The sequence below is a fragment of the Lepisosteus platostomus genome, chromosome 27 (genome assembly GCF_059453375.1).
Source record: "Lepisosteus platostomus isolate fLepPlt1 chromosome 27, fLepPlt1.hap1, whole genome shotgun sequence".
Lineage (NCBI taxonomy): Eukaryota > Metazoa > Chordata > Actinopteri > Semionotiformes > Lepisosteidae > Lepisosteus > Lepisosteus platostomus.
The window spans coordinates 50,797-77,122 of NC_142637.1; the positions used below are offsets into that span (position 1 = coordinate 50,797).

Consider the following 26,326-nt stretch of genomic DNA (forward strand, 5'->3'; position numbering starts at 1 on the left):
TCACACCTGGGCACTGCCAGCCCATCTGGACCCAGAACAGAAGAGCCTGGCACCGCTGGAGCAGCACTGTCACACCTGGTCACTGCCAGCCCATCTGGACCCAGAACAGCAGAGCCTGGCACTGCTGGAGCAGGACTGTCACACCTGGGCACTGCCAGTCAATCTGGACCCAGAACAGCAGAGCCTGGCACTGCTGGAGCAGGACTGTCACACCTGGGCACTGCCAGCCCATCTGGACCCAGAACAGCCTGGCACTGCTGGAGCAGGACTGTCACACCTGGGCACTGCCAGCCCATCTGGACCCAGAACAGCAGAGCCTGGCACTGCTGGAGCAGGACTGTCAGACCTGGACACTGATAGCCCTTCTGCGTGAGACCAGACTCATTGGTTCCCAGAACAGATCCAGATCTCAGGAAAACAGTTACAACTTCACAGTGAACAACAACACTTTGAAACACAACCTACTACACATACTTCTAACGGACAATCAGTTCATCTGGGAGTGTTCCTGGCAGTGAAGTCACTGAAGGAGAAGGCACACAGGGCTTTCCATGGCAGTAAAAAGAGGCTCTACAACATCAGTCCCCCAAATACAATTGGCTCTGAATATTCAAAAGTGCAATCGAACCCTTTACCCTTTACTGCAGTGAAGTGTGGGATCCCCTCAGTGAGCAAGATTACACTAAATGGGACAAACAGCCTGTAGATACTCCATCCAAAAGAGAAAAAACATCCTCCAAACTGGAATGCTACAGAATCCTAAACAGCCAATCCACACAATAAACACTAGCTGGATATTTGACCAGGCTAAGAAACAGCAAAGAGATACAGACCCTGTCAAGTACAGGTTCAGAGACACAATCAGGCCAGAGCAACTGGCTGACAAAGACCCGAATGTCCAGAGAGGACAGGCTGTGCTCCCATTGCCGAAAGAAAAAAAGGAAAGAGAGATACACTTTCTGCCGCACGGTGAGAAATATTCTGGAACAAGACGAACATTATTCACCAATAAAACAGATCATATCGCAAACCTGTCAGAATCAGAACAATGTCGAGTCCTGCTGGGAGAGAAATAATACAGTGTGTGATCTCCTGTCCCCAGCCTGAGGAACAGACAGTGAGCCTGTCTCTCAATAATAATAATACAGTGTGTGATCTCCTGTCCCAGCCTGAGGAACAGTGAGCCTGTCTCTCAATAATAATAATACAGTGTGTGATCTCCTGTCTCAGCCTGAGGAACAGACAGTGAGCCTGTCTCTCAATAATAATAATAATAATAATACAGTGTGTGATCTCCTGTCCCAGCCTGAGGAACAGACAGTGAGCCTGTCTCTCAATAATAATAATAATAATAATAATAATACAGTGCGTGATCTCCTGTCCCAGCCTGAGGAACAGACAGTGAGCCTGTCTCTCAATAATAATAATACAGTGCATGATCTCCTGTCCCAGCCTGAGGAACAGACAGTGAGCCTGTCTCTCAATAATAATAATACAGTGCGTGATCTCCTGTCCCAGCCTGAGGAACAGACAGTGAGCCTGTCTCTCGATAATAATAATACAGTGTGTGATCTCCTGTCTCAGCCTGAGGAACAGACAGTGAGCCTGTCTCTCAATAATAATAATAATACAGTGTGTGATCTCCTGTCCCAGCCTGAGGAACAGACAGTGAGCCTGTCTCTCAATAATAATAATACAGTGTGTGATCTCCTGTCCCAGCCTGAGGAACAGACAGTGAGCCTGTCTCTCAATAATAATAATACAGTGTGTGATCTCCTGTCCCAGCCTAAGGAACAGTGAGCCTGTCTCTCACTAATAATAATACAGTGTGTGATCTCCTGTCCCAGCCTGAGGAACAGAGTGAGCCCATCTCTCAATAATAATACAGTGTGTGATCTCCTGTCCCAGCCTGAGGAACAGTGAGTCTGTCTCTCAATAATAATAATACAGTGTGTGATCTCAACAGATGACTCTTGGGCATGTGCCTGTGTGTTGTTAGTTTGTGTGCTTTTCTATATATTGCCTGCTGCCGTGAAACACGTCCACCTCAGGGATAATGAAGACTCCCTCTCTCAAGAAAACACAACGCATCTGAAAATGACTTTTCTACAAATGTTTGCACTCCTCTGGTGTCAAAGTACTGCATCTGCAGGAAAGGGCGACTCGTCCACAGGCCCACTCTACAGCACATTAGACAGATGCCTGTGAAATCAGCATCTTCGGGCTGCTTTACAAATATATTATGTAATACAATGCGTATTTTAACGGTCACGTTAACTTGCACTGTTAGTGTGTGTTGTGAGTTCTGGTGTGAATGAAACATGGCTGCTGTGATCAGATAACATTCAGAGAAACTCCAGCTCTCAGTGTTTAAGAATATTAAACCTTTACTGACCACAGTGGTGTCGAAAGCGAAGCTCCACTAATGTCTGTCAGGAGCGCCTCAGAGCCTCAGCTGCAGAGACCGGCCTGGAGACGCCCATCCTTCTGACTTGAAACCTGACAGGTGATGAACAGGAAAGGTTTTTACTCGTGTGTCGGGACACCTGGAGTGACGGACTGGTTGGCATTGCAGCCCTGGCTTTCTCCTCAACTGGGATACAATCAGGTGGGGATTTTCTTTTCCTGGGGGTTTAAGTGGTGCACCTTGACTTGCAAATTCGTTTTTACTTTATGACAGTTTTTTTTAGTTGTTTTAAAGAACTTACTGTTTTGATTAGATGCATCAGAGATTGTGACTCTGCTTTTAGCTTCCCATTCCTTCCAAACAAAGGGTCTTCTGTTGTAGAGAACAGCACAGCATATCCAAAGCGAAGCGGGAGGGGACTGGAGTCCAGAGAAACCTTTAATTTTACAAAGAATGGAGGCAATTTCACACCTCTGGTTGTGCCAGAGGGTCCTCAGTGGAAGAGATACCAGGGTCCCCAGCACTGCTGTCACCTCTTCTTTACTCCTCCTATGCAAACAACTGTGTATCTACTGCTGTGAAAGGAATCAAGTCTGCAGATGATCCCACCGGAATAAAAACAAAATCTGTAGAGGAAGGAGGTCACTGTTTTAATCAGCTCCACATAGACAGCACCCCAGGAACCAGACCCATGAGAACACAGGCAGAGCCTGCAAACTCCACACACACAGCACCCCAGGAACCAGACCCATGAGAACAGGGGCAGAGCATGCAGACTTCACACAGACAGCACCCCAGGAAACCAGACCCATGAGAACAGGGGCAGAGCATGCAGACTCCACACAGACAGCACCCCAGGAACCAGACCCATGAGAACAGGGGCAGAGTATGCAGACTCCATACAGACAGCACCCCAGGAAACCAGACCCATGAAAACAGGGGCAGAGCATGCAGACTCCACACAGACAGCACCCCAGGACACCAGACCCATGAGAACAGGGGCAGAGCATATAGACTCCACACAGACAGCACCCCAGGAACCAGTCCCATGCGAACAGGGGCAGAGCATACAGACTCCACACAGACAGCACCCCAGGAAACCAGACCCCTGAGAACAGGGGCAGAGCATGCAGACAGCACCCCAGGAAACCAGACCCATGAGAACAGGGGGCAGAGCATGCAGGCTCCACACAGACAGCACCCCAGGAAACCAGACCCATGAGAACAGGGGCAGAGCATGCAGACTCCATACAGACAGCACCCCAGGAAACCAGACCCATGAAAACAGGGGCAGAGCATGCAGACTCCACACAGACAGCACCCCAGGACACCAGACCCATGAGAACAGGGGCAGAGCATGCAGACTCCACACAGACAGCACCCCAGGAACCAGTCCCATGCGAACAGGGGCAGAGCATGCAGACTCCACACAGACAGCACCCCAGGAAACCAGACCCCTGAGAACAGGGGCAGAGCATGCAGACTCCACCCCAGGAAACCAGACCCATGAGAACAGGGGGCAGAGCATGCAGGCTCCACAGAGACAGCACCCCAGGAAACTGAACCCATGAGAACAGGGGCAGAGCATGCAGACTCCACACAGACAGCACCCCAGGAAACCAGACCCATGAGAACAGGGGCAGAGCATGCAAACTCCACACACACAGCACCCCAGGAAACCAGACCCATGAGAACAGGGGCAGAGCATGCAGACTCCACACAGACAGCACCCCAGGACACCAGACCCATGATTACAGGGGCAGAGCATGCAGACTCCACACAGACAGCACCCCAGGAAACTGAACCCATGAGAACAGGGGCAGAGCACGCAGACTCCACACAGACAGTATCCCAGGACACCAGAACCATGATTACAGGGGCAAAGCATGCAGACACCACACAAACAGCACCCCAGGAAACCAGACCCATGATTACAGGGGCAGAGCATGCAGACTCCACACAGACAGCACCCCAGGAAACCAGACCCATGATTACAGGGGCAGAGCATGCAGACTCCACACAGACAGCACCCCAGGAAACCAGACCCATGAGAACATGGGCAGAGCATGCAGACTCCACACAGACAGCACCCCAGGAAACCAGACCCATGAGAACTGGGGCAGAGCATGCAGACTCCACACAGACAGCACCCCAGGAAACCAGACCCATGACAACGGGGCAGAGCATGCAGACTCCACACAGACAGCACCCCAGGAAACCAGACCCATGAGAACAGGGGCAGAGCATGCAGACTCCACACAGACAGCACCCCAGGAAACCAGACCCATGAGAACAGGGGCAGAGCATGCAAACTCCACACACACAGCACCCCAGGAAACCAGACCCATGAGAACAGGGGCAGAGCATGCAGACTCCACACAGACAGCACCCCAGGAAACTGAACCCATGAGAACAGGGGCAGAGCATGCAGACTCCACACAGACAGTATCCCAGGAAACTGAACCCATGAGAACAGGGGCAGAGCATGCAAACTCCACACACACAGCACCCCAGGAAACCAGACCCATGAGAACAGGGGCAGAGCATGCAGACTCCACACAGACAGCACCCCAGGAAACCAGACCCATGATTACAGGGGCAGAGCATGCAGACTCCACACAAACAGCACCCCAGGAAACCAGACCCATGATTACAGGGGCAGAGCATGCAGACTCCACACAGACAGCACCCCAGGAAACCAGACCCATGAGAACATGGGCAGAGCATGCAGACTCCACACAGACAGCACCCCAGGAAACCAGACCCATGAGAACTGGGGCAGAGCATGCAGACTCCACACAGACAGCACCCCAGGAAACCAGACCCATGACAACGGGGCAGAGCATGCAGACTCCACACAGACAGCACCCCAGGAAACCAGACCCATGAGAACAGGGGCAGAGCATGCAGACTCCACACAGACAGCACCCCAGGAAACCAGACCCATGAGAACAGGGGCAGAGCATGCAAACTCCACACACACAGCACCCCAGGAAACCAGACCCATGAGAACAGGGGCAGAGCATGCAGACTCCACACAGACAGCACCCCAGGAAACTGAACCCATGAGAACAGGGGCAGAGCATGCAGACTCCACACAGACAGTATCCCAGGAAACTGAACCCATGAGAACAGGGGCAGAGCATGCAGACTCCACACAGACAGTATCCCAGGAAACTGAACCCATGAGAACAGGGGCAGAGCATGCAGACTCCACAAAGACAGCACCCCAGGACACCAGAACCATGATTACAGGGGCAAAGCATGTAGACACCACACAAACAGCACCCCAGGAAACCAGACCCATGATTACAGGGGCAGAGCATGCAGACTCCACACAGACAGCACCCCAGGAAACCAGACCCATGATTACAGGGGCAGAGCATGCAGACTCCACACAGACAGCACCCCAGGAAACCAGACCCATGAGAACAGGGGCAGAGCATGCAGACTCCACACAGACAGTACCCCAGGAAACTGAACCCATGAGAACAGGGGCAGAGCATGCAGACTCCACACAGACAGCAGCCCAGGAAACCAGACCCATGACAACGGGGCAGAGCATGCAGACTCCACACAGACAGCACCCCAGGAAACCAGACCCATGAGAAAAGGGGCAGAGCATGCAGACTCCACACAGACAGCACCCCAGGAACTAAATCCAGGCTCCCAGCGCTGCCACCCACTGCGCCGCCGTCTCTCACCTCCACTTGCAGATCATGACGCGACCGGAGACCGGAGACTCCTCACTCCTGCAGTAACACACCCCAGCAGGAGGAGGCGCAGTGGACTCGCTCATGGCGCAGTGAGCCCAGCGGTGTGAGGCTGGTGTCCAGCGCTGATGTGTCCCTGATAGTCCTGTCCCACAGCCTGCGAGTCACCGTTTCTTCCACAAAATACTCCAGCCAGCGCTTTTTAGACTCAAGTTTCTTAAGTTTCTGTTTTTCTCGGAGATTAGATTAAAAAAGCCGCCTGTTGACCTGCTGGAGGTCAGACCCGCTCCGGCAACAACTACTGCAGCTCCGTTGCCCCGGCAACCACGTTTTATTTAACAAAGTAAAATAAACACAGGAGACAAACAAGACAAGAGAGCTCAGAAACCCACAGACACGACGGCAGTGGGTTTTGTTTCTGTGTCGAGTTGATAAACCAGGCAGGACGAGCGCTGCAAACACACTAGAGTACACATAACACAATCAGGGGTACACAAGACTCCTGCTCTTTACACAAACAGGTTCAAAAGGTCAATAAAGAGCAGGTCGGCACAGCTGCCATGATGTCTCATTTACAAAGAGTCTAAAGATTTGCTCGTCTCTTCCCAGAGCAGCTTCACTCCGGAGAGCAAGAAACAGCTCCTGCCGAGTCCGTCTTGTAAGACAGACATAGAAATCCGCGACAATCTGCGGAACACGTGTGGAGCGCAGTCCAGAGCACTATAGAGACTACATTTCCCACAAGCCCTGTGGCGACTTCCTTTTGACGTAATCGAGTCGCGTCTTTTTATTTTTAATTATAACAACAATACATGCCATAAAAAACAAGAATACATATAACACAGAGTATAGTCAGGGGTACATACGATAATACATGTACATGTTATGGAAAAAGATTAAACAAGTAATCTTGTTTAATAGTAAACAAAAGCAGATGAGGTCCGTCCATGTTTCAAATTGTCTGTACAGACGCATTTACATCCGTTTTAAAGTGTTTAAACATGGGTCTCCTCTCACAGCATTTCGTTAATTATTATATCGTGGAAGTATCATATTTTTTTAAATACAAACGATATTTTCATATTACTTTCAATAGGTTTAAAATGTAGTATTATTTAACTTCTTTAAAAGTAATGTCAATATTAGTTTCCTTCTTTACGTTATCTTTCAGAGTTGCTGTCACAAACGTCACAGTTATCATCTGTGATTTTCAATCTCTGCACAACGAGGATCTGTACGGAGGCGCTATTGGACTCGCCGCCATAGACTCGTGTATCTCTGTCGCCCAGTGGACATTTCTCGAAAGTGCAGTTCTTTTTAACTTTTTATTGTAGCAATAAAAATAGATACAATACAAACAAGAGTATATTTATAGCACATCAATAATTCCATCAGGGGTACATAGTATAATATATTTACACTTCTGAAAAAAAGATTAAACCAGGTAAATAAAGATAAGGGCTGATATAGTCTGTAAATACACTTTTACATCTATTTAAAATGTTCTAACGAAGCTGCCCGAGGAAAGAACTTACTGTTTTGATTACATGAATCAGAGATTGTGACTCTGCCTTTAGCTTCCCATTCCTTCCAAACAATTTCAATTTCACACCTCTGGTTGTGCCAGAGGGTCCCCAGCACTGCTGTCACCTCTTCTGTACTCCTCCTATGCTAACAGCTGTGTATCTACTGCTGACTCCGTGAAAGGAATCAAGACTCCAGATGATCCCACCCAAATAAAAAAAAAATTCTGGAGTGGAAGGAGGTCTCTGCTTTAGTCGGCTGGTGCCGTGAAAACAACCTCTAACTCTATATAACTCCAACTGCCTGTGTCTCAGGAAGCCCTGGTCCGTTTGTAATGGAAAACCATTGAGAGCACTAGAATGACTGATTTCCATCTTCACTCTAGGTCACTGTGCTGAACAGCACATTACTGTATTCTGCATATGATATGTCTGTTATTTACACCTTTTCTTTCTCACTTTGTCTCTCTGTCCGTTTGGATCAGGTATTTGGAGAGCACCACCACACCAGCCAAACTACCCAAACAGTTGCTTAGGCACTCAAGTGGACTTGATCAAATTAAACTTTCCAACCTAAACAGGGAAATGACAGTTTAAATGGATTCTACTGCCTTATTAATCATATTTCTCTTCTAAATTCTTTTAAAATAAAAACAAATATTTCTGACATGATACACACAAATAGCTATTTTTATACTTTCTGGTTATATTTCAATCTTATAAATGAAGCATTTCTTTCCTGCGGTTTGAGGTTGTTAAAGAGAAAGACCCCATACTATCACAACCCCCTTTACAGGCTGGTGAAATTGGTGAAATGAGGTAGCGGAGGTGTAATTGAGTCGGACAGCAAACTCTCACCTGCTGCTTGCCAGGACAGGAATCTTACAAAGGTCCCCTCCTCCCAGGAGGGTCACAGTAACAAATACTAAACACGAATGATTACAGTTCAGGGCCCCAGCACTGCCACCCACTAAAATAAACATGACACACAAGAGAACCCATAAGACAGTCGTAGAAATCCATGACACGACAAACACGCTGAAATGGTACAATATAATTAATTCTGATGTTCAATCAAATCACCGAAACACGTGGGCAGTGCGGGCCAGAGAACTACAGAAACTACATTACCCATACGCCCCGTGGGCGACTTCCTTCTGACGTCATCGACTCGCGCCTTTTGAACGTCATTTTAATTTTTGGTTTATTGTATTTATTTTGTATTTTGTATCCATGTACAACACATTCATTCATTACTCTTGTTTGCAATGCAATGTATTCTTTGCTGTTGAAAATGCTTAAATATTTTTAAAATTAAAATAACTTATTAATACGAACATTACTAACGGTATTTTAATTAAAAAAAACTTTCGGTGAAATTTTGCTGAATGACCACCAAGCGGCGCCATTGGCACATCATTGTAAGAATAATCATTTCTAAGAAATTTTCCAGTTCAATTCCACTGACCGGCCATCAGAGGGGCACTTTACTCGTCCTGCTGCTTCTTTTGAATGAATAATTGCTTAAATTATTGTCTGGTTAAATTGCCTGGTGCTAAGTATTTGTAATATAGGATTGCTCATGTCTGATCTGGAACCCGAGATGGAAGTTTAACATGTGTGATTCACTGAGGTGGAGGGGTGGGAAATGACTGAAAGAAGTCTTGCCATGCTGTATTATTAATAGTAGTAGCAGTATTGTCATATTAACACGAATCCTCAGACTCACTAACATCTCCAATAGAACGACAATCTCACACATCAAATATTAGAGGACCCTTCCTTTATACCTAAAAGCTTTCAGTTGTTGGACAATGAAAAGAGTGCTTGCAGGAATCTAATTACTGTTGTTATAAACTCATTACAAGCTAATTGTCTCATTTCTTTTTTTTTTCTTTCTTCTCTTTTCAGCAGCAAATAAACCCATTACTTGATCCCTTACATTTCAAAACGCTCTGAATCAAACCAACAAATCGGGCATAAATTTAAACCATGTTTTTGAGAAACTAGCCTTAAAATCAAAATGACTACATTCATATGAAACACACTCAGAAACAATATCAAATGGTTTGATACAGAGTGCAGAAACAACTGAAGAGAACTACCAGAACTAAAACAACACCACACCACTCTGACCTGCGCCTCAGATACTGTGAGATGGTTAGACACTACATGCACACCCTAAAGAAGATAAGCACATACACAAACAGACAACTCTCAGACCACAAAAGGCCTGTAGCCAAGACACAGTCAACAACGCTTGATCCAACTGCAGCTCAGACCTGCAGCAAAGCCTGCTCAAACTCCCCAACCTCGTCCTGACGGCCGGCTGTTTCCCTGAGGCCTGGAATCAAGGACTGATCACGCCCGTCTGTAAGAATGGAGACAGACTCGACCCCAACAGGTACCAGAGCTTCAGTGTGAACAGTAACCTGGGGAAGGAACTCTGTCGTAACTTGAATATCTGATAACCGGCCCTCCTTACTGAGCACAATGTCCCGCATTAGAGTCAGACTGGCTTCCTACCAAACCGCCACACATCCCATCACATTCACACCTGGGCACTGCCAGCCCATCTGGACCCAGAACAGCAGAGCCTGGCATTGCTGGAGCAGGACTGTTACACCTGGGCACTGCCAGTCAATCTGGACAAGACCAGAGTTATGGTTTTCCAGGATAAAGCCAGACCTCAGGGAAACAGGTACAAATTCACACTGAACAACAACACATTGGAGCACACATCCAGCTACACATATCTCGGTCTCACCATCAGCTCTTCTGGGAGTTTTGACCTGGCACTAAAGGCACTGAGGGAGAAGGCACTCAGGGCTTTCTACACAATAAGAAGGAGGCTCTTCAATGTCAACCCACCAACAAGAATTTCGCTCCAAATATCTGAAAGTGTAATCCAACCCATTGCCCTATACGGCAGTGAAGTGTGGGGTCCCCTCACAGACCAGGAGTACACTCTGTAGAAACTCTAATCAATCTGTGGAAACATCCGCCTTGCGCAGAGAAAAACAGCCAACAGCGAGTGCAGGGCTGAATTAGGCCAGTACCCACTATTGATAAACATACAGAACAGAGTAATCAAACACTTGTTACACCTGAGAAACAGAGGCCACAATTCATACCACCACTAGGCCATGCTGATCCCAGAGTACAGCTGGTGTTGACACCAGTCAGTCTCAGGACAGCACAGCTACAGCAACACCAATCACAATCATCCAAATGCGGAGGGGACTGCAGTCCAGAGAAACCCAGCATTTGACAAGGACTGGAGGCCATTTCGCACCACAACTGTAGAACAGGATTCTTTCTGCACACCCAGTACTGGGGGCTGTGTCGGAGGCTCCTCACCAGAAGAGACTTGCATTCCTGTTGGCTCCTCTCGTTCTGTGATGATTTTAGACGTCGAATCGGGCAGGAGGCAGGCGCTCTTCGGGAGCTCTCGTCCCGTGCTATAACTCGGACCACGCGATGGCACAATTGCTTCCTACATACAAACAGAAACTTCAAACAACAAACCCCAACAAGAAATCTGTGCACACTTGGACTCCTGCTGCAGCTGAGGAGCTGTCACGCACACACCTCCTGTGTGGGTAGTGTTGGCCGTAGGACGTGTTGTTCACAGAGAGAAAAAATACACCATAGCAAGTCAGCACTCAAACAAACCAAAAGGCCAGTTTTATTGAAGTTGACGCAGCCGGCCACTCAAACACTCACTGCGTCTCTTCACCAGGTATCAGAAACAAAATAAAGGAACAATCTTTTTATCATATCCACTCGCACCTTGCTCTCATTTCCATACTCCTAACTCACCACTCCCAACAAACCCCAGTGCTCACAACACCCTTTAAATTGGATTTGGCCCGTACCACTATGGATACAATAGGTGTAAAACAGAAAATTCACAAGACAAACAACACATAGCACAGCAGTCCGGACTACTTGGACACACAAATACATGAAACCCTTAACAATTCACAGGACAGACATTCAGCAGATCGTCTATACCTAGTTGCCATTTTTCGCAATAACATTAGGCTCTGATAACCTCCCCTCTCAGCATTCCAGCAATGTTATGTTCCTCTAGCTAAGCTTCAGGCATATAACCAGTCTCCTATCTGTTTGCAACCTTTTGACCTTTCTGAGGATCCCTCGGAACAAATAGACACCGGAGTCTCCTCTCATGCAGTGCTGTTAAGACTTAAGCTAGTGGCATCCTACACTATGCTTTGTTCCTTTAGGACCATTTCTCTAAAAATAGTTCTCTACCTTTTGTTTCCCCTCCTGTCCACAGCTGGAACAACTGTTTGCTAACAAAGACTGTTTATCTGTCTGGAAAGGTCTCCAAACTGTTACCAATTACAAAAGAAAATCCCCTCAGATACATCTTTATCACTCTCTACCAGATAACACATTTTACAGCAGGCCTGAAACACAAAGGATCTCCAACGACCTTGTCCATGGCAGTCTCGCAACTCGTCCAAATAATTCACATCCTGGGGATGAGCTATTGTCCCCCACTCAACTGAAGTGCCACACCCACTCACACTCAATCTCTCACGAAGACTTGACGCCGTTAACAAGTCTTGAGAATGCCCTGTGAAGCAAAGAACAGGATGTGTTAAGGCTATTCAAAAAGCAAAACTGTAAAAGGGCAGCAGGACCTGACTGTGTATCTCCAGCCACACTACAGCCCTGTGCTGGCCAACTCGCTCCAATCTTTACAGACGTTTTTAAGCAATCATTGTCCCAGTGCACAGTGCCAGACTGCTTCAAATCTTCTGTTATTGTTCCTGTTCCAAAAAAGGACACAAGAACCTGCCTTAATGCCTACAGACCCGTCGCACTAACGTCAGAACTGGCGCGTCTTCCCAACACGTTCGTGTCAGAGTGAGGTGACCCCTCAAACAAGAATTATTTCCTGCCTCATATATGACTACGGCACCTAGCAATGCAACAGGTTCTGTTGATCTCCCAGATCCACCAATGCCCACACAGACCAGCGACAAGCATGTGTATCGTATAAGTGACCTTTTTATTTTCTATCCACATTCACCATCAGCCAAAGACACAACGAAAACAGCAGCAACAAAAGGTCCTTCCAAGGGTCATAATGAATCCAGAGGGACGGCAGTCTTTTCTGTCAAGTACCGAAGAGTGGCCACTCGAACGATTCTTCTTCGTACCTGTAAAGTCTTTGATGGCCCCAGTGAACGAGAGGCCGGTCCCATTTCCCCAGACTCCGTTCAGGTTCCACTAGAAATCCTCCCGCGAACTGTATTCCATTCCCCTCAGTTTGGAGCGGCTAGCCGGGCCGGTTTCTCGCTCCTTGCCTTCAGGCATTAAAAGTCTCTGTACAGTACCTCTGTTCCGATGCCACTGTCTCCCGTGGTCGTCAATCGGTCCTTGCCTCCGTGAACTCGCGCGCCGCAGCTTCCCTTGTGCTGCCTGTGTCGTCTCCCAGGTCTGGTGGGAATCGGGAGCGTGCTCCGTTCCGGCTCAGATGGTTTTATTCCTCCCCTCAGCCCATCTCCCTCAGGGGGTTTTCCACTGTCCCTGTCAGAAAGGGGCTTGCCCAGTATTTTACCAGGAGGAAGCTCGTGTGGCTGAAGAGTGTGAGAGTGCCGAGCTTAGGTGTTATGGGCCCTTATCACTTCTTTGTTCACTCTCCGGGTCGGAGAAACCTGAAAAGAGACAAACGTTGTGAGACCATTTATAAGCTTGGTGACCTCGAATTAAACAGAACAATAGCAACACTGTTCTACAAACCTTTCATTGAAAGGGTTTTCAAACACTGTCCCACTTGCTGGTTTGGCAACATCAGTAGCTGGAATTGAATATGCAGCCATTAGTCTGCCTGGCAAAAAACAACCGGTCTCTCCAGTGGTCTGCATACAAGTGAACACACAAACCCCATACTATTAAAACCCCTTTAGGGCACACTCACACCACAACACAATCAACCCAACAGACTCACCAACACTGGACTGCAGAAGCGGCAGGAAACCCTTGAGAACATGAGCAGAGCATGCAAACTCCACACAGACAGCACTCCAGGAAACCAGACACATGAGAACATGTGCAGAGCATGTGCGCCGTCTCTCAGCCTTTCACCTCCACATGCAGATCAGGATGCGACCGGAGACCGGAGACTCCTCACTCCTGCAGGAGGAGGCGCCGACGGACTCGCTCAGCCCAGCGCTTACATTTCCCTGACAGTCCTGTCCTACAGCCTGCGACTCACCGCTTCTTCCTTTTCTTCCGCAAAATGTCCACAAAATACTCCAGCCAGCGCCTTTTAGACTAAAGTTTCGGCTTTGCCAGCTGTCTCCCTCCCGGAGGTCAGATCGCAACAACTTCTGCAGCACCGTTTCCCCAGCAACCACGTTTTATTTAACAAAGTAAAATAAACACAGGAGAAAAGTTTGCAAACATGCAGGCAGGATGAGCGCTGCAGACACATGCTGCTGCCCGGGTCCGTCTTGTGAAATAAACAGAATTTTGCACCCCAGAAAACTGGAGCCACGAGAACATGAGCAGAGCATGCAAACTCCACACACACAGCACCCAAGGAAACCGGACCCATGAGAACATAAGGAGAGCATGCAAACTCCACACACAGCACCCAAGGAAACTGGAGCCACGAGAACATGAGCAGAGCATGCAAACTCCACACACACAGCACCCCAGAAAACTGGAGCCACGAGAACATGAGCAGAGCATGCAAACTCCACACACACAGCACCCAAGGAAACCAGACCCACGAGAACATAAGGAGAGCATGCAAACTCCACACACACAGCACCCCAGAAAACTGGAGCCAGGAGAACATGAGCAGAGCATGCAAACTCCACACACACAGCACCCCAGAAAACTGGAGCCACGAGAACATAAGCAGAGCATGCAAACTCCACACAGACAGCACCCCAGGAACTAAATCCAGGCTCCCAGCGCTGCCACCCACTGCGCCGCCGTCTCTCACCTCCACTTGCAGATCATGACGCGACCGGAGACCGGAGACTCCTCACTCCTGCAGTAACACACCCCAGCAGGCGGAGGCGCCGACGGACTCGCTCATGGTGCAGTGAGCCCAGCGGTGTGAGGCTGGTGTCCAGCGCTGATATTTACCGACAGCCTGCGACTCACCGTTTCTTCTTTTTCTTCTGCATAATGTCCACAAAATACTCAGCCAGCGCTTTTTAGACTAACGTTTCTGCTTTGCTCGCTGATTAGATTACAAAAGCCGACTGTTTACCTCCTAGAGGTCAGCTCGCAACAACTTCTGCAGCACCGTTTCCCCGGCAACCACGTTTTATTGACAAAGTAAAATAAACACAGGAGAAAAGTTTGCAAACAAGACGGGAGCTAAGAAACATGAGGACAGTGGGTTTGCTTTATGTGCCAGGTCGATTAACCAGCGCCGCAGACAAGTGAAATACAAGAAAACATACACACAAGGGAACACATAAGAGAGACAAAGAAATACAAGACACGATAAATACGCTGAAATTGTATTAATATAATTCATTCTAATGTTCAATGAAATCAGCGAAACACATGGGCAGGGCAGCCCAGTGAACTACAGAGACTACATTACCCATAAGCCCTGTGGGCGACACCATTTTGACGTCATCGACTCATACTTTTGTATTTTTTATGAGACCAAAAACTACAAGAAAACGTAACGTAGCAGTCGTATTGTCAGGGTACATGCAATAATACATGTACATTTTATGGAAAAAAAGATTCAACAAGGTAAATGCAGATAAGGCCCGTCCATGCTTCAACGTTCTTACAACACAGAAACAGACACATTTCAGAAAGACATTCTGAAATAAAATGTCTTTACATCCGTCTTAAACTGTTCAAACACGGTCTCCTCTCACACCATTCCCTTAATAATTATGTTGCGCAAGTATAATAATGTTTTAAAATACAAACGATATTTTCATCTTCCTTTTCAATGGGATTAAAACGTAACAAATGTATTTCTTTCCGATTTCAAGTCTTTCCGATAGCGCTTTGAGACTCAGCTCCGTGTATCTCTGTCGCCACCCAGTGGACATTTCTCGGAAGTGTCACCGCCCGCCGGAATTCGGAAAAGTCCCGGGACTGAAGCTGTGTGACTGGACAAGAGCCTGTCTCCCGCCTCCTGCTGAAATCTCAGCGCCGATTGGACAAAAGCTGCTCACAGTCCGGATCCAGTGGAAGGCCGATCCACTCCGGGTTTTCCGTAGCCGGCAGTCCGGATCCAGTGGAAGGCCGATCCACTCCGGGTTTTCCGTAGCCGGCAGTCCGGATCCAGTGGAAAGGCCGATCCACTCCGGGTTTTCCGTAGCCGGCAGTCCGGATCCAGTGGAAGGCCGATCCACTCCGGGTTTTCCGTAGCCGGAAGTCCGGGTCCGGTGGAAAGGCCGATCCACTCCGGGTTTTCCGTAGCCGGAAGTCCGGATCCAGTGGAAGGCCGATCCACTCCGGGTTTTCCGTAGCCGGCAGTCCGGATCCAGTGGAAAGGCCGATCCACTCCGGGTTTTCCGTAGCCGGCAGTCCGGATCCAGTGGAAGGCCGATCCACTCCGGGTTTTCCGCAGCCGGAAGTCCGGATCCAGTGGAAGGCCGATCCACTCCGGGTTTTCCGTAGCCGGAAGTCCGGGTCCGGTGCAAAGGCTGATCCACTCCGGGTTTTCCGTAGCCGGAAGTCCGGGTCCGGTGGAAAGCCCGATCCACTCCGGGTTTTCCGTAGCCGGAAGTCCGGGTCCGGTGCAAAGGCTGATCCACTCCGGCTTTTCCGTAGCCGGAAGTCCGGATCCTTTACGATGCACGCAAGACTACGTTACAGATCACCGGAGTACATTATACAGTCAAATAAAGATAAGGTACGCACAGCTTTCATGTTGTGATACTTAGACATTGTTTGGAGACGTTCCCTCGTGTGTATTTTGAATTATTCAAATGCGTGTCGCTTTAATTTGGAAGCGCATCATTTCAGTGCATGAGCTTACCCGTTATATTGGGCGAGATTTCACACGGATAATCAAACAAGAACGAGTTTGCCCTGGAATCCATTCCACTGCCCAACCTGAAAGTCAGAGCATGAGAACGGACGGATTGTATGGCGATTGTGGAGTTGCTCGACCACATCAAGTAGGCGAAAAGTACACTCTGCTACTAAGACATACGGTCTAATTATTCAATTTTCGATTATTTCTCATTTTAGGCTATTTCTACATCTAATAACGAGCGAGTATAATGATTAAGCCAATGATACATTATATTTTAGATTCGGTTCAGCAGTATTGAGCAGTAAAATAACATCAATTTGTCTACAGGAAATGTCAGAATTAGAAGCCTTCTTTACACCATTTTGCCGATCTGTTCAGAGTGTTTTAACAACAGAACAAAACAAAAACAAACGTAAGGTTTCTGGGCTGCTTTGAGATAGACAATTATCATCTATATTACTTTAAAATCTATGCACACTGTGTATCTTTACCGGGTCGATTCAATGTACAATTTTGTACTGACGCCTTAACCTTATTATTCATACAAAATCTGTTTGACAATAGTCATGTTTGATTCCACTCACTTTCCCCAAAGAGGTGCTCCAAAATAGTTTGACAAGATATTGTGAGATTGCGAGAGGGATCTGAAGTATTTATTAGTACAAGTATAACTAAATTGTTTTCCTTGTAGTCTAATAAAGGTTGTAAATTCTTCCATAGTTTCTGATGGGCTACTGTTAGTTTCTTAAAAGCATCAATACCTAGTTCCTGAATGATTAAATTAGGGAAACATACATCACCTACTTTGCTTAATTTTGTAAATAATGCTGTCGGTATCGGTATTAGATGCTCTAAACACTGTAGCACTTAGGCCCCCTTCTGCCCGTGTTTGACAATTAGCAACCATGAATAAAGTTTTTTTTTTATTTTACTAAGGTAGAGAACATCAAATCACAAAATCACCTTTTTGAAAATCTTAATACCAAGATATTTAATCACATCTTTTACATGTATATTACGTACGGAGCAGACACTTTCCAACAGCCACCAGTTCACTTTTCTGATATGTAAAGAAAGACCAGAAACAGAGGAAATGACTTGTAAACGCATTTAATTGCTTTGTCCACCTCTGTGTGCTTTCTCAGAGAGAGGGAGTTGTATCCTCAGCCAATTGGGAACACCTGTCATCTCTTTATCCTGTACTTGAATAATACCCTGAAACTATTTGTTATAGGGGTGTAAGCAGTGGGAAGAGGAGTGGGCTCGTGTCGAATTGCCTTACCCGTTCCCAATCTGCAGGAGGTCCCACGACGGCAGGTAGCTGCTCCAGTCGCTGGAGCTCAGTTCGCTGTCGAGGGAGGACGAGGGCTCTGGCTCGGGGGAATCACGGCTCCACAGCTCCTACCTGTTGCAGAGTGTTTCTGCCCTCCCGATGGCCTCTGTGTTTTAGAAGGATCTGTCTCTTTTCGCTTGCTTACACCACAGGTTTCATCGACGATAGTGTGCATCCTGAAGCAGTGAGTTATCGGTCTTATTTCTACTGAGAAACAGTTCAAGCACTCACAAAACAATAACCAGGAGACGGTGTATGAAAAAGAATTGTAAGACTTGCAGAGAAGATTTGAATAGACAGTGGACGTCACACTGCGTGCTTGAATATCAGAGATTCAATTCATTCTTTCCTGTAGGTTAACTTCCTGTTTGACATTGTTCCGCTGTCACTTCTTCACAAACTCATAACTCGCCGTGTTCAATTTTGTGTTGAGTTACAGGAACCTCAGCATCAGATGAAATCCTCTTCAGCGCCCCAGGGAGACTGGGGGACTTGCCAGATTTTCAGCTTTATCACTGGGTCCTTTGGCTCAGGGCTGTTGAGCAAAGTGCTCCCCTCTGCTGGAGAGCCACAGGGGCACTACAGAGCGGCCTCGTGTTCCCTGCTCCTGCCCGTGCCTGTGGACGGCCAGTGTGACCGCGCGCGAGACAAAGTAGTGCATTCGTGGTGTAAATACAGAATGTTCACTAGCTGACTGAGGAAAGTTACAGAGACGGGAGTATACGTTCTGAAATAATGTGAACCACTGTTACTACACACAGACAGACTACTTAAAAATCATGTGGCTTTTTAAGGTCGTTTTGTCTGCCTAAAGTACGTTAGATGTGTCACAGCAAAGAGTTTGAATACTTACAGAATGCAGCAGCTAGAATTGTTACTTGGAGCAGAAAGAATGACCACATAACCCCCATACTTCTCTCTCTTCATTGGCTTCCTCTCAGGTACAGGGTGGACTTCAAACTCCTTCTACTTACTTACAAGGCTCTCAGAGGTCAGGCACCTGTCCTGCCTCGCAGGGATGCTGCAGAGGAGAAATACTGTCTGTCATGGGCTGGGCACCATGTGAGTTGAATGCTGCATCAGTGCCATGGATCCAAGAGGGGCATCATGGATACAGCTGTCGTTAAGGAGGATTCTGCTGGTCTGCAGAGACCTGCATGGGGTACTGACATACAGATAACGTGATGGATGGATGGATTAATACCCGCATTCATTTCTTTCTTTTTTTTTAATGATATAATGTTAGCATGCCCAAAGGGGTTGGGCAGCCAGTTGACCTTGGACCCCTAGAGGATTTTATTCTCCTTACTGAGTCTTTGGTTCCTTTCCTCCATTGTCTTCAGTTCTGTATTCACAAAATGTATATTTACCTGCATTGTTAAGCGCCTTGGGGCAACCTTGTTGTGAAAGGTGCTATATGAAAATAAATTGAATTGAATGGAATGACAGAGTCACGGCTTTTCCAGTTTCCTCTCCTATTATCTTCTTTATCTGCACTCTAAAACACAGTGAAACCTTGAACCTTTCAACTGGACCACTGCCGTTCTACATCACAATGACTCTAACTAGGACGGAGACTTGAATGGGATGAAAAAGGAAAAGGCATTATTTGCAGGAAGAAATTAAACTGTTCCACCTGATCACTTGCTAAACAAAGTGATTCACTGGAGTGGAGGCGGTGAAAGCTTTGTGAATCAACTTACAAAAAGGAAACATGTAAGAAACGTGGCTCCCATATTTAACCCTTGAAAAATCTATGAGTGTTATGTGGAGGTGAAAGTATTGTTCAATTATTCTAATAAAGCTCACTCAACTAAGACCCAGAAAAGTACCAGAGTATTCTCACCTAAGAGGAAATACTAACAAGTAGGATGTTAAAATGAAAAGCATTAAAAACTGAATGATCTTCAGTAGCTGAAATGATTATTGAGCTCTGGGTCACAGTGCTCCTGAAAAAAAATCAAATTTCAGCAGACACCCAAGGACAGCAGGTGAGCACCATGCTGAGCCAGTGTATAAGTGTATGAATCACAGTTTCAAGGAGCTTTTTTCAGTTTCGTTCCACTGATCGGCCAACACGGGGGGAACTTCAGTCTTACTCGCCCTATTGCATTAAGAAACTGTACAACATTCTCCAATAAGAACTTGCGACCTCACCTAACGAAAAGCAATTTGCGTAGCAGGGAAAGACTGGACTCCCACTGGGGATTTTTGTTTTTCATCCCGATGGTGATATGCACTATATAGAACGTTGCTGGACCCTCCTCGGGAAGCTTGCAGAGATCACATTAGATGTGTTGCTCAAGCTCTTTATTGTCACGTACAGTAAACCCAGCAGTGTGGTCAGTGCGGGATGTGTTCTGTCCTGACGGCAGGGTCAGCAGCCAGAGGAGACCTGAAACACAAGACGGAGAGGTAAGACATTGATTCCGACAGAGAGAGCTTTCACACCGGATTACTGACAAGAGGAGCAATAAGAGAAGAGTTGTAAAGACACGCCGAAGAGAATATTCTCATCTAAGAGGAAATATTAACAAGTAGGATGTTAAAATGAAAAGCATTAAAAACTGCATGATCTTCAGTAGTGAAATGATTACTGAGCTCTGGGTCACGGACAGCAGGGGAGTGAATGAGTTGTTTATTCTGTTTCCTGTGAATTATGTAGAATTCACAACGTGTTCCAATTGTACAGGAAAACCATTGAGAGCAGATTCACTTCTTCTGCACCAGAATGAATGATTTCCATCTTCACTCTAGGGTACTGTACTTTACAGCACTGTATTGTATTCTGCATATATGTCTGTTATGTACACATTTTCTTTCTCACTTTGTCTCTCTGTCCATTTGTATCAGTTTGTTGGAGAGCACCATCACACCAGCATCACAACATTTATTCTACTGCCTTATTAAGCAAATGTCTCTACTAAATTCTTTTTATATATAAAACATTTTTTGACATGATATACACAAATGGCTAATTATACTTTCTGATTATATTTCCATCTTAGAAATGAAGCATTTCTCTCCTGCAGTTTGAGGTTGTTAAATAGAAAACTGGATCACTCCAGGGCCGAATCTTCTCCCTCTCTTACACTCTCTTACATTCGTTCACGAATGATCACAAGAGCAAACACATAGCCTGGCTTCTCACAAAGTGTGTCGATGACACAGTCCCGGACAGCTTACTAAAGGACCCAGAAAATCACCACGGGCCAGTCTGAACAGTTTCACGGAATAGTCTGTTGACTTCTCTTTGATGTTTCATGTTACAAGAGCAAAACAATACTCACTGATTTGAGGATAATTGCGCCATCCCTCCAGCCTACTGAAATGAACCGTCAGACTGCAGAAGCTGTCAGTGACTACAGGTCCTTGGGACTGGTCAGAGAAACCTGAGATGAGACAAACGTTGTGAGACCATTTATAAGCTTGTGACCTCAAATTAAACGGAAGTCAGACATTTTCAAAGGGGGCAACACTGCGGCACAGTGGTTAGCATCGCTGCCTCATAGCACCGGGGCCCTGGGTTTGATTCCAGGGGTGCTGTCTGTGTGGAGTCTGCATGTTTGTTCGCGCTGCAGGGGACACCTCACCCCCACAGACACAAACTCACACCACAGCCCGATTTTTCCACAACACAATCAACCCGCCAGTATCAGTTTGTGTTCAGTGCTGGGGAGGTGCCTTGTCCTTGCAGAACAAAAACAAGGTGATCAGGACTGACGGCAAGATTCAGGTATTCAAGTACCCAGTAAATCCAGGGCTCAAATGGGGGAACTGTTTCACGAGCTACACAACATCCTCACACACGATGACAGAGCCTTGGAAAGCCGTGTGGAGAGTGAGGTGCTCGTACCCAGCCGGAGTTAAAAGACCACGCATTGAGCAGAGCAACTGAGCAAAAGCACACTATTGATCTACCCAACCCAGAAAAGCACACATCTCTGTGATACAGAGGCTAAGGCAACATGTGAGTAAAGGATTTTGAATCAGCAATTGTGCTGATGAGCCAGTCAGCAATTTTTCAGAAACAGCAAACATGTCGTCAGCCTCCAGGAGCTGCAGAAGATTGTGAGATATAAAGGAGTGAAACCAGGGCAGGAGAAACTGATTCCTCGTGTAGGAAGCTGAGGAAAAAGATGCACACCCTGCAGACTGAAAGGAAGACAGCACAAACTATCAGTAATGTCAGCCTAGAAGAAAGTGTAGTGCAGTGTGTTGCAACTAAGTTTTTGTTCAATATTTGTTTTTTCTGAAAGAGACTGTTTTGATCAGATACATGCAATACTATTTCTTTCTCATTCTCTGTCTTTTTATGTCTTATTTGGATCACACCATAAAGTTCATAACCCAGCCAGTTGCTTTGGCTCTGAAAGCATCCCTCAACAGGGACAGCCCTGATCCCCAAACACAGGGCTGCCCTTCCCACTGCCCGTCTGCTCTCTGCCCAGTGGAAGTAGCGTTTCTGCCCCACAGCTGTGTGAGAGAAGATGACCTGAGAGCACTAACCCACCTCTGGAGAGGGAAGAGTCTCAGCTGGAAGGGAGGAGGAGCTGCCGGGCTGCCGCAGACAAGGCGCCGCTGAAATGATAGAGAAATCTTTTAGAATCAAACGTCACGTGGCTCAGTGTTTAAGCTGTAGTACATGATCACATTAGATTATTAAAACATGCAGACTGCCATTTCCATTCTGTACAAACAAAGGGTTTTCCATTGTAGAAAACACTACTGCAAATCCAAAGCGGAGTGCACTGGGACTGCAGTCCAGAGAAACCCATCATGTTACAAGAACTGGAGGCCATTTCACACCAAAACTGTACAATAGGATTCTTTCTGCACACCCAGTACTGGGGGCTGTGTCAGAGGCTCCTCACCGTTCTGTGATGATTTTAGACGTCGAATCGGGCAGGAGGCAGGCGCTCTTCGGGAGCTCTCGTCCCGTGCTATAAGTCGGACCATGCGATGGCACAATTGCTTCCTACATACAAACAGAAACTTCAAACAACAAAACCCAACAAGAAATCTGTGCACACTTGGACTCCTGCTGCAGCTGAGGAGCTGTCACGCGCACACCTCCTGTGTGGGTAGTGTTGGCCGTAGGACGTGTTGTTCACAGAGAGAAAAAATACACCATAGCAAGTCAGCACTCAAACAAACCAAAAGGCCAGTTTTATTGAAGTTGACGCAGCTGGCCACACAAACACTCACTGCGTCTCTTCACCAGGTATCAGAAACAAAATAAAGGAACAATCTTTTTATCATATCCACTCGCACCTTGCTCTCATTTCCAGACTCCTAACAAACCCCAGTGCTCGCAACACCCTTTAAACAGGATTTGGCCTGTACCACTATGGATACAATACGTGTAAAACAGAAAATTCACAAGACAAACAACACATACCACAGCAGTCCGGACTACTTGGACACACAATTACATGAAACCCTTAACAATTCACAGGACAGACATTCATCAGATCTTCTATACCTAGTTGCCATTTTTCGCAATAACATTAGGCTCTGATAACCTCGCCTCTCAGCATTCCAGCAATGTTCCTCTAGCTAAGTTTCAGGCATATAACCAGTCTCCTATCTGTTTGCAACCTTTTGACCTTTCTGAGGACCCCTTTTGACCTTTCTGAGGATTTGACAAGACCAATTTCAGACCTGTACCCATTGAGAGAGACAAAGTGACAGCGATCAGTGAGGTAAGACTTAAACCATTTGAGGGCAGTGTCAGAGACTCCAAACACAGTCTCGAGACGAGAAAGTAAGATGTTATGGTCAACAGTGTCAAAGGCAGCACTGAGATCAAGAAGGATGAGTATGGAAAGAGAACCATGCAATACATGCCATAAAAACAAGAATACATATAACACAGAGTATAGTCAGGGGTACATATGATAATACATGTACATGTTATGCAAAAAGATTAAACAAGTAATCTTAAGTAATATATATAGGGAATCAATAATGTCATCAGGGTACATAGAATAATATATTTACACTTCTGAAAAAAAAATTAAACCAGGTAAATAAAGATAAGGGCTGATATAGTCTGTAAATACACTTTTACAACTATTTAAAATGTTCTAACAGGACTCTTCCCAGATCATTTCACTTCATATATATAATAACGTGCATATATAATAATTAAGTCAATTAAAAATATATTTTCAAGTTAATTTCAATGGGATTAAAAATTAACATACCATCTTTCATTAAAGTAAGGTTAATTTTAGCTTCTTTCTTTATTTAAATTTGCAAATCAGTCCAGAATGTTTTTACAACACAACATAACCAAAATACATGTTAAGTTTCAGGGCTGCTTTCACAAAAGTTACGGTTATCTATATTGATTTTCAATCACCGCATAACAAGAGTCTCTACAGAGGCGCTTTGAGACTCACCTCCTTAGACTCGTGTATCTCTGTCGCCGCCCAGTGGACATTTCTCGGAAGTGTCACCTCCCTCTGTAATTCAGTCAAATCCAAGAATTGAAACTGTGATTGGACGACAGCCGTATCCTTCCTGCCTCCTGCTGAATTCTCTGCGCTGATTGGACAAAGGCTTTGTCCCTCAGCCTGAGACTGGAAAATCTGTGGTGATTGGCGGAGTGCCTCGTCATTCACGGTGAGGGCGGTAACTTCGCTGAGGTACACGGAAATCCTCGGTGATTGGTCCACAGACGCGTCACACACGTTGAGGGCGGCATTTCCGTGGAAAAACACGAAAGTCCGTGATGATTGGTTCAGAGCCGTGTCACTCCTGTTGAGGGTAGTATTTCCGTGGAAGTACACGGAAGTCCTCGGTGATTGGTTTACACCCATGTCACTCACGTTAGGGCGTTACCTCCCTGTAGTAGCAGGAAGTCCATGGTGATTAGACAGAAGCCTCATCACTCTCTCAATGTTAAAGGAAGTCACGCCTATTCCCAGCCACCGGCGGCGATTGGACAGCAGCTGTGTTACTCTCTTGAGTTCTTGGATCTCCGAGCTCACTGGGCGAAAGCCGCGGCCAAAACATAAACACAGAGGCTCCTCCATTGATCGGATAAAATTTTGTTTTTTTGGTTTTTTTTTAAAGAATTTTTTATTAAACTTGTAAATAATTGATCGGATAAAAAAAAAGCCCGTTCGCGCACGCCTTTATTGTGCGTCACATATGTGCGACGGATCTGACTCATGACTGGTGCGACAGCGCACAGCCGGTCCGTCGCTGAACTCGGTGTGGAGCCGCGGCCCAGGAACTGTGGTTCCGCTCTCTGCTTGTCAAGCAACGCGGGCTCCTGGAAAGCCGTATTTCAGGGCAGAGAGTTATTATACTCCAGGCATCGCTGGAGAGTTTGTTTACTGTTGATCAGCTCATGTTTTTGATTAATTCGACCTTATTGTGTCAATTGCAACGAAGTTCCCGAATTATTGCGCAGCTTCGTACTAAGTTGTGGTTTAGTTAGTACGGTACTTTCTGGAGATCATCTCCAGCTCTAAGTTCAATTGCAGCGAAAAAACGTCCGAAACAAAGTTGGAGCTCAGCTGAACTTGTGCTTAATCCGGATCCCATTGGTCGGCGTTGTTGTTGTACTAATTAGCCCGAACTGCATGGGACTCTGCATCAGAACATTTCAATTAATTTGATTAGTGGGTTAATACGTGGGCCACGTTAATATACAATTATTACCTTGCCTGTTTCTTGTTTATATTCAAACTAAATTTCCTGACAAATTAATGGTAGTTTTTAACTTGAGAACTGAATTTAGGCTACAATTTATCGGATGAGGGTACGTAATTATTAATGAGATACGTATTTGCTATTAGTCAGGGAAAAATGAGAATCGCAGCTGCGCATTTGAAACAGAACGCTACTGTACTATTGCGGCTTTAATTTCCTTTAACAAGAAACTCCGGACGAACAAGCGAACACATCGCTATTGCTAAATCGTTACAAAAGACACCAACTAATGACCAGTAAAATTAAGTTTTATTTTTAACAGAACTGGAAATTAAACTTATAAGATTACTTGAGAAAAAAAACGTTTATTGTTCCCCTGACCTTATAAACATTTCTATTTTTTTAACTTAATACATTTCTTTACCACGGTCTGCCTTTTTTGCTTACTTTTGAGAACTTTAATTAAAATAAACTTTTCTCTCTCTCCTCTTGTGTCAATAGGAGCTTACAGTACGTTTCAAATTAAGTTCTTTTGTAATCAGTTCCAACATCTTCCTTTGTGGGGGGGAAATGGGGAAGTGCATGCTCGCGTGTTGCTCTGCTAAATCGTGTTGGCCGATCATCTCCCTCTGCCTGGATATTGGGATCTTCTGCACCACACTCCTCCATATC

The 26,326-nt window shown here is 46.2% G+C and overlaps 2 long non-coding RNA genes across 2 annotated transcripts; both read right to left on the reverse strand.

Annotated features, from left to right (window-relative positions):
- Positions 1-12,668: 12,668 nt before the first annotated feature.
- Positions 12,669-14,996, reverse strand: LOC148638909 (uncharacterized). The gene is made up of 2 exons (XR_015930847.1): positions 14,635-14,996; positions 12,669-13,336 (listed from the first exon to the last, which is right to left on the reverse strand). It is a non-coding gene; the product is annotated as an uncharacterized LOC148638909 (long non-coding RNA).
- A 7,514-nt stretch (positions 14,997-22,510) lies between these two features.
- On the reverse strand, positions 22,511-22,967 carry LOC148638910 (uncharacterized). Its single transcript, XR_015930889.1, has 2 exons — positions 22,861-22,967; positions 22,511-22,567 (listed from the first exon to the last, which is right to left on the reverse strand). It is a non-coding gene; the product is annotated as an uncharacterized LOC148638910 (long non-coding RNA).
- Between the last annotated feature and the right edge of the window lie 3,359 nt (positions 22,968-26,326).